A 7681-nucleotide genomic window follows, 5' to 3' on the forward strand; every position below is an offset into this window, starting at 1 on the left:
ATGGTTGTACAGCTATAGGCCCTACTTTCAAAAAAAAATGTTGCTTAGTCTGCAAACAAATTTTTGATGTGTATGTAGGGGACTAAACTGGAGCTGTACATGTGGATTTCATTTTATACATTTCATTTATTCACTTCATTCTCATTTTTCTTTAAACAAAACATAACACAAAGTAAATAAAAAATTCATAAGCATAAAGTATGACAATCAATGGTAATAAACAAACTAATAAAGATATGCACACATACTGGAATTACAGAGTTATGTTTGAAGGGTAAAAAATGAGAACTGAGAGGTCCACTAAAAAGCATTGCTTGTAGACTGTGGACCACTCTATCTTCAAAAATACTTATTATAATTACAAGTACATAATACATAATACAAAAATAAGACAAAATAAAACAAACAACAGAGACACAACATCATGACATGACTAAACTGAGGGGGATGCGATTGAAAGGAATAGAGCAAAAAAAAAATTAAAGGAAGAAAGGAAAGTAAGAAAGAGAGAATGCCTACATGCTGAACAAGAGAAACGGAAGAGGGGATTGAGGAAGTATTTCGAACAGCTGGTGACTGCATGCAGCTGTGGAAAGATTATGGAAATAAATTGCCGAATTTCATTTTTTCACCTTATTTTTGCTGTAACCTATATACAGATAATGAAAATAAGTATCTCAGCCAGAATTTAACAAAAAACATGTCAAATTAGGCTTAAAAGAGTATAACGATGTAGAATTTTTTACTTCAGGACTTAATGAATTCCAAAATTTAGAGCCGGTGTATATAAATCTATTCTGAGCGAATACTGTTCTCTTAAGGGGTAGATGAAACTCATTAGCAGGGATGTCAAGTTCAAAAAAATTTTATGAGTGAGATTTTCATGACTCGGCATCTCGGCGCGCGAATGTGCGCGCGAGCAAGGGTGGGAGGGGTTTTTTACCCCTCCCACGGTAGGGATCAGCTTTTTCAATTTTTAGCTCTTATGGTGCGATCAGGTGCATACTTAAGTGACTATTTTTACTTATTTTGAAAGACAAAAGGGAAATATACCTTCAATCGCAACTATCACTTTGATCCTTTGGGCTATGCTCATTATTATAGGCCCAAGTTGCAGACTTTGCCCAATGCGTGAGAAAAATGGATGCCATGCGTGAGATCGTGAGATGACCCCTAAATGCTTGAGTCTCACTCAGAATGCGTGAGACTTGGTAGCTCTGCATTAGACCGCCTAGTAGGATAATCATGAAAACACTGATTTCGTGAAAACATTGAATTCAAACTATTCGGGAGAGCATTTGTTTTGTAGTTGAACATGATCATTGATCTAGTTCATATGACAACCACTTGTATTATGTCGTTTTATGTTTTCATTTGTTTTTGTTTTTCTATTTGTATATATGTTACCCGATATTATTTGTAATTCGTGTTTGATTTTGTACCCTTTGTATGTGATGCAGGGCTCCCTTGCAAAGCAGGCCATTGGGGCTCTGAACGGGACAACCCTGCTTTTAAAGAAAACATGAATAAATAAATAAATTACCTAATAAAATTTGATGGGCGCTGCCCCATGCTAAATTTCCGTAATCTAGATAATGTAATATTAAAGAAAATACAATGTTAACAAAGAAGACGATGGAATGTGAAACTTAAGTCTGTTAATAATACCAATATTACATGGAATTATTTTACTTATGTTAATAATATGAGGCCTCCACGAAAGTTTATCATCCAGTGTGATACCAAGAAATTTCATATGGGATACAGTTCTAATCGAGTATCATCAGAAATAATATCTGTGCTTAATATTTCTAAGGATTTACTAAAAAGCATATACTTAATTTTCTGAAGATTTTATGAAGATCTTATTCACTGAATGATTTTTTTCAATTCAGAGTGTACGGTGTCTACGAGAGTAATTGGGCTTTGATGAGAAAAAAAAAACATTTGAATCATCAGCAAAAAGTATGAATGAGAATATGTCAGATGATTGGCAGAAGTCATTGATATTAACAATAAAAAGAAAAGGACCTAATATACTACCATGAGGGACGCCACATTTAATTAATCTAAAACTTGAGTTATTCTCGTTTAGAGATACATATTGTTTTTCGGTTCTCCTGAACCACTCCAAGGCCTTCCCCCGTATGCCATAATGAGACAATTTATGGATTAAAATTCCATGATTTAACGCTGTTGATTTTCAGCTGTTATAACTTGAGATGAATAACGTTTTCCTTTGTATCCTTTTCTCCTTGATTTTCTCCTTCGCACTTTCAATCTCTTCTTTATTTTTTATTCTTAGTTCTATGGGGTTTTTTCTCCGTTAGCCCACAGCTTTTACCCTTTTTTTCCTTTTTATTTATATAAGTCCCATTTTGGGGTACATTAAACCATATTTCTGTCTGTTTCCTGTCAATTCATGTGACAGGTAGTTTACGAGGTATTTTCATGTTCTCATTTCTTTTAATGATTATTTCTGTCTATCCCCTTGCCACTATTGGCTTCACACATTTGGCTTTCGAATTCGTGAAAAGGGCATTCAAATTGGCTGGTACTCTACGTTCATTGAAGTTCGCCATCACTCGTCGAAAAGGGTATTTGAGTCATTCAATTTCGCGAATGGACAGTCAAATTCCAAACATTTTCATTCAAATTTACGATATGTTATTTCTCTTTTGAAAAGGTGAGAACATTTAAACGTGTATTTCTATGTGACCTTTTGTTCTATTCATAGAGTGTTAAGCAGTCTATTCATACACACTAAGAAAAAATGATTCATTCTTGCACCTTTTAAGGGTGCAAAGTGATGTCACACTGGTGGCTCCCTATGGGTGTTATCTTGCACCCTCAAGAAATTGGTGCAAAAGTAGCACCATGGTGCAATGGTATAATTTTGCACCCTGTGGGTGCACCTTTGCCCCTCCATAGAGGGTGCAACATTGCACACTTTATTGAGGGTGCGAAGTTCTTCCCTTGGGTGCATATTTCCACCCACACTAAGTGGTGCTAAGTTTCACCCTTTTCTTGAGGGTGCATCTTTCCACCCACACTAATTGGTGCCGAGTTGCACCTTTCTCGAGGGTGCGATCTTTCTCCCTTTAATTTTCGGCGCAACTTTGCACCCTCTCTTGCCTCTACTTTTGGTGCAACTTTACACCTTTCGTGAGGGTGCAAAGAAGCACCCTAAGTTCCAAGATTGTAGCCTCTCTTGAGGGTGCGATTTTGTGCCATATTATATAGGTATAATGTTGCACCTATGTGGTGCTTATTTGATCCATGACTGCAGCAAAATTGCTTCTTTAAAGGAGCCAGTCAGTGTCACTGTCTACGCCTTTAGAGGCGCAATGTTGCCCAGTATAACCTCAAGTGCACCTTGAGATTACTGGGCAATATTGCGTCTCTAGAGGAACAGGCAGTGACACTGATTGGCTCCTTTAAAGAAGCAATTTTGCAGCAGTTATGGATGAAATAAGCACCACATATTTGCAACATTATAGCTGTAAGGTAAATATACTTAGCATCACATACCAACGTACAATTTGGTTACTTAACTACTTTAAACCTTGAATAGTGCGAACTAATGCAAGCCTGTTTGCTCAGTATATCAAACTTATGCTGTTGTTGCACTCTGCAAAGTATTAAGATTGGTGTAATTTGGATCCTGTGAATCATGAAATGTGTGTGTGGAATTTGTGAGTTTTGAAATGTTAATGTAGAAGTTAACTTATAGTTGTGTTTAAATGACATACTAAAACCAAATATTTACCCTATTACCTTTCCAATGAGGTGAGCACTATCACTATCTATCAAATAAACCCTCTAGGCAAGAGTATACATCTGCATGAAGGAAGAGGTAAAAATATGATATACATTTGTCTGGATACGTTTTATTCAAAACGTACTTGAATACGTACTTATTTACATAATCTATAAAAATAAGATATGCTTTCTACCAGTACACAAAGCCTCAAAAAACAAGAGCATGCTACGTACATTTCTAAAGTATGCACCATATCTTTAAAAAAAAATGTAAGAGGATTTAACAAGTTGTTTGTATGCATTTAAACGAATAGGCCTACATATTTCCATGCGTACAATATTCATGTAACAGTGACGTCATCATGAATCATCAAAAAGATATGTTTCCAGCATAGACATGAATTTATCTAAAATTTAAAACATGTCTTACAATGCACCAGTTTCTGTTTCGTTGTTCTATACATAGAAAGTTGTTACGTTTTCCAATCCTCTGTAGGCACACAGGGATTTGCAGATCACCTTTGGCTATAACGCCATGGTCGCGTGCAAAATGATTGCAGCTTATCTAACTTGTAGTTTCCGAATAGGGGACTACCGTGCATATACATATTAATCGGATGACAGACCCCGTCAAAGAGTAAATTGCGGATATCGTATACCATTGTCAAATCCACTTTTTGTTCTGTACACAGTTTCACTGGACTCTTATGAACCACTTAAGCATTACCAAATCATGGAGTATGAGAATAATCTTATGTTATTTCCTTGAAACGGCTGCATTTGTATGAGCGGGAACAGTTTGGCATCATACATGACTAAATGCATGCATTATACAAGGTTTCAGGACACTTTGAACCGTGCCCCCCCCCCCCCCAAAAAAAAAAAAAAACAAACCACAACAACAACAAACAAACAAACAAACAAACCACAAAACAAAACAAAACAAAACAACAACAACTATTGAAATGTTGTATACCCTAGGCCCATTAATGTATGATCTTTGACCTTTGAATACATTGCCCATATTTTTCAACGAATAGGCATCTGGATGCAACGTAGGTATATATAAAATGATTTTTTTTTTAAAGGAAAATACATTTAACCACTTCAGAAATAACTATGGAACAAATAGCATAATATTGACACGTTCCCTTATATCTAAATGACGTGACAGAAAACTTTCCTCACCGAAATCATTCTGTCGTTATTCAAGTACAAGACATTGATGATTATATACCTAGTTCGATTGAAAGTATACATGCATGGAGTCATTGCAAAAGTATCTAATGAATAGCATGCTTCAGAACTACATCATTGTCATTTATTCTATGACGCTAATAATAGAGTAATTGTTCCGCCATACTGCCTGGCAGGTTGTAGTCCTCCTACGACGTTTGTTCAGCAAATAAGGCACAAAATAAAATTTTGCGAATTTTACACGCTGTTGCCAAAGTATCTTATCTTCTTTACTACTATTCTCAGACATAAGGTATGCTGATGCTGTATGAATTAGAAACGGAAGCTTCACAAATATTCACCATCTAACAAGGTAAAAGCGAAATGATGTCTTGCCCACATATCGAATTTGTGATTACACTGATTTTCAAATGTAAGCTCATTGACTTTTTGACTGTTGACGGAGTCGGACTTCACCAATATCAACACTTGACAGCCATCTTTAGATGATCTGAGGAGTGAATTTGGTGGTCATATAGCTCAAAAGTGTGGAAAGTAATTAAAAGAACACCACAATACTATGTCGACAGTGCTTACAAGGTGAGATGCAAAGAAAGAGCACGAAATGACATTGTAGAATTTGACAATGACCTACAATATTTGACCTTGAACGCTGGCACCCACAAGGTGGTAGAAGTAACTTCGTCCAATCGTACATACATATGCAAAGTTTCATTTGGATACCTCAAACAGTACTTAAAGGGGAATGAAACCCAAATGTACCCGTGGATTGGAGCAATATCATAAGAACACATAAGTGAACATGGAAAATCGTATGATCCAGTGGAAGTTATGCATTTTTTAAAGTTTCAGTGTCACTTTCATGTATGGAAACGTATATGAAGAAAATATCAAGGGAATTCCATAAAATCTGATTCTAAATGAAAAGTACAAATTGCCTCCACTTATTTGTCGTTGCCATAATGTTAAGGGTAATATTACCCCTCCCCCCCCCCTTCTGGATGAAGGAAATCAAGTGCTCCTTTTGTAATGCTAGAAACGTGAAACTATGCCTATTTTCTTTACATTTCTTTATATAATTTTCCATGCTTGACGTCAAAGATGTAGCTTTCTCATCTCGTAATGGCGGCACTGAAACTCTAAATATATGTGTATATATGGCTCTTCAACGGATTTTCCGATATTCCTCAGTTTGTGACGATGTGTTCAACTGCTAAAGTAATCTCCCTGCATTAACTTGTCCACTTGTACTTTTCGTTTCATTTCCCTTCGTGATACAACGTTGCCATAATCGATAACAGACTGATGTACGAACGGAGGGACAAGCTGAACAACATCATTTCTCTGGTGACAATTCCTTGTAAAAGTATACACCATGAAAACTTTAGGCTGGTAAACTATATCAAGACAATTATTGAACAATATTGTTAATGAAATGCCGTAGGTTTTTCTTCGTGATAGTTGCCTGTTCAGATCAAGGCTTGCAATGTACTGCTGAAGTATGCATCGGGTGTTTCTGCCTTGTCTGGGATACTGAAAGCCACAAAGCACAGAAGGCCGGAAACATTGTAGCGAAGGAAGACACGATTGTATACAGGAATTCGGGCAGATTTCACAACCATCCAGCCAAATAGTGATGTCACTAGTGCGCAGCATTCACAGTGAAGATTGTGGGATTTAGTCCTGTCAGGTTCTGAAAGAGATTTTGGCATGAATAAATAATGACTGAATAAAATTTCGAAGGAAATAGGTCGTTTACACTACGCAGTTATGTTGCTTACATAAACTAACAGGTTGCAACTATGACCATTGACCAGAAAATGGAAAATTAAATTGATTGCATAGATCTACTTCAGGTTTCTAACGTCTTTTGCTGAAATAATGAGAAATGGTTTTGAAATAGCTGCGATATCCAAAACAGAGCAATAATAATATAATATAGGACTCACTTTTTATCACGATCGCTGCGTTTTATTCTATTTTTGGATGGCTCATCCATTTCAAAACCAATTTTCATCAAATAATCTTTAGAATTCCTCTTAGAATGGCATACTCTCTATTATTTCATAAGTAGGTTCTTGGTATATCACAAAAAGTTAAAAGCCCAAATCCTCACCTCCACCAATACTATACCATCCCTTTAAGCTTTGATATTGGTTTCTAAACAAATCCGGTCGGATAGATTTATTTCAGCTCTTTGTCATACAAGTAAAACATGATAATGTTGCAAAGAAATATTCCTCTTATATTTCTAGTCACAAAGCAGAATGGAATTCCCGTCTCCCATCAAAAAATAAAAGTGCAGCACTTACTTTGTCACAGACATACAGCATGTCCTCTCTAGGCAGACGGGGAATTAGGAGACAGCATGCCGACATCACTAAGTTAGAGCTGGAAAAAAAAGAAGAATAGATGTGGAATAGCCTGAGTAAAGTCATGTTGAAAAGAAAAATGTGGCGAATTTGGACTGAGATGAAAATACACACCTTTTATGTAGGCCTGCATACATTTATGACATAGGGCATATTCAAATATTCTCACAGTTTTCCTGACCAACTCAAAGTCTTCATAACATAAAATAACAAAGTAAGACAACATCAAATTACATGCCAATTTAACATCAGTTTGCTGTATATTTTACACAGTTAGGAAAGGAGTAAGACTTATAGACCTCAGCCATTCAGCCGCTGCTGAGCTTGCCACAGATGATGGTCCGGGTGCT

This window comes from Diadema antillarum, unplaced genomic scaffold (genome assembly GCF_040938485.1).
Source record: "Diadema antillarum isolate AM-2024a unplaced genomic scaffold, OU_Dant_1.0 seq00001106_RagTag, whole genome shotgun sequence".
NCBI classification, from domain to species: Eukaryota; Metazoa; Echinodermata; class Echinoidea; order Diadematoida; family Diadematidae; genus Diadema; species Diadema antillarum.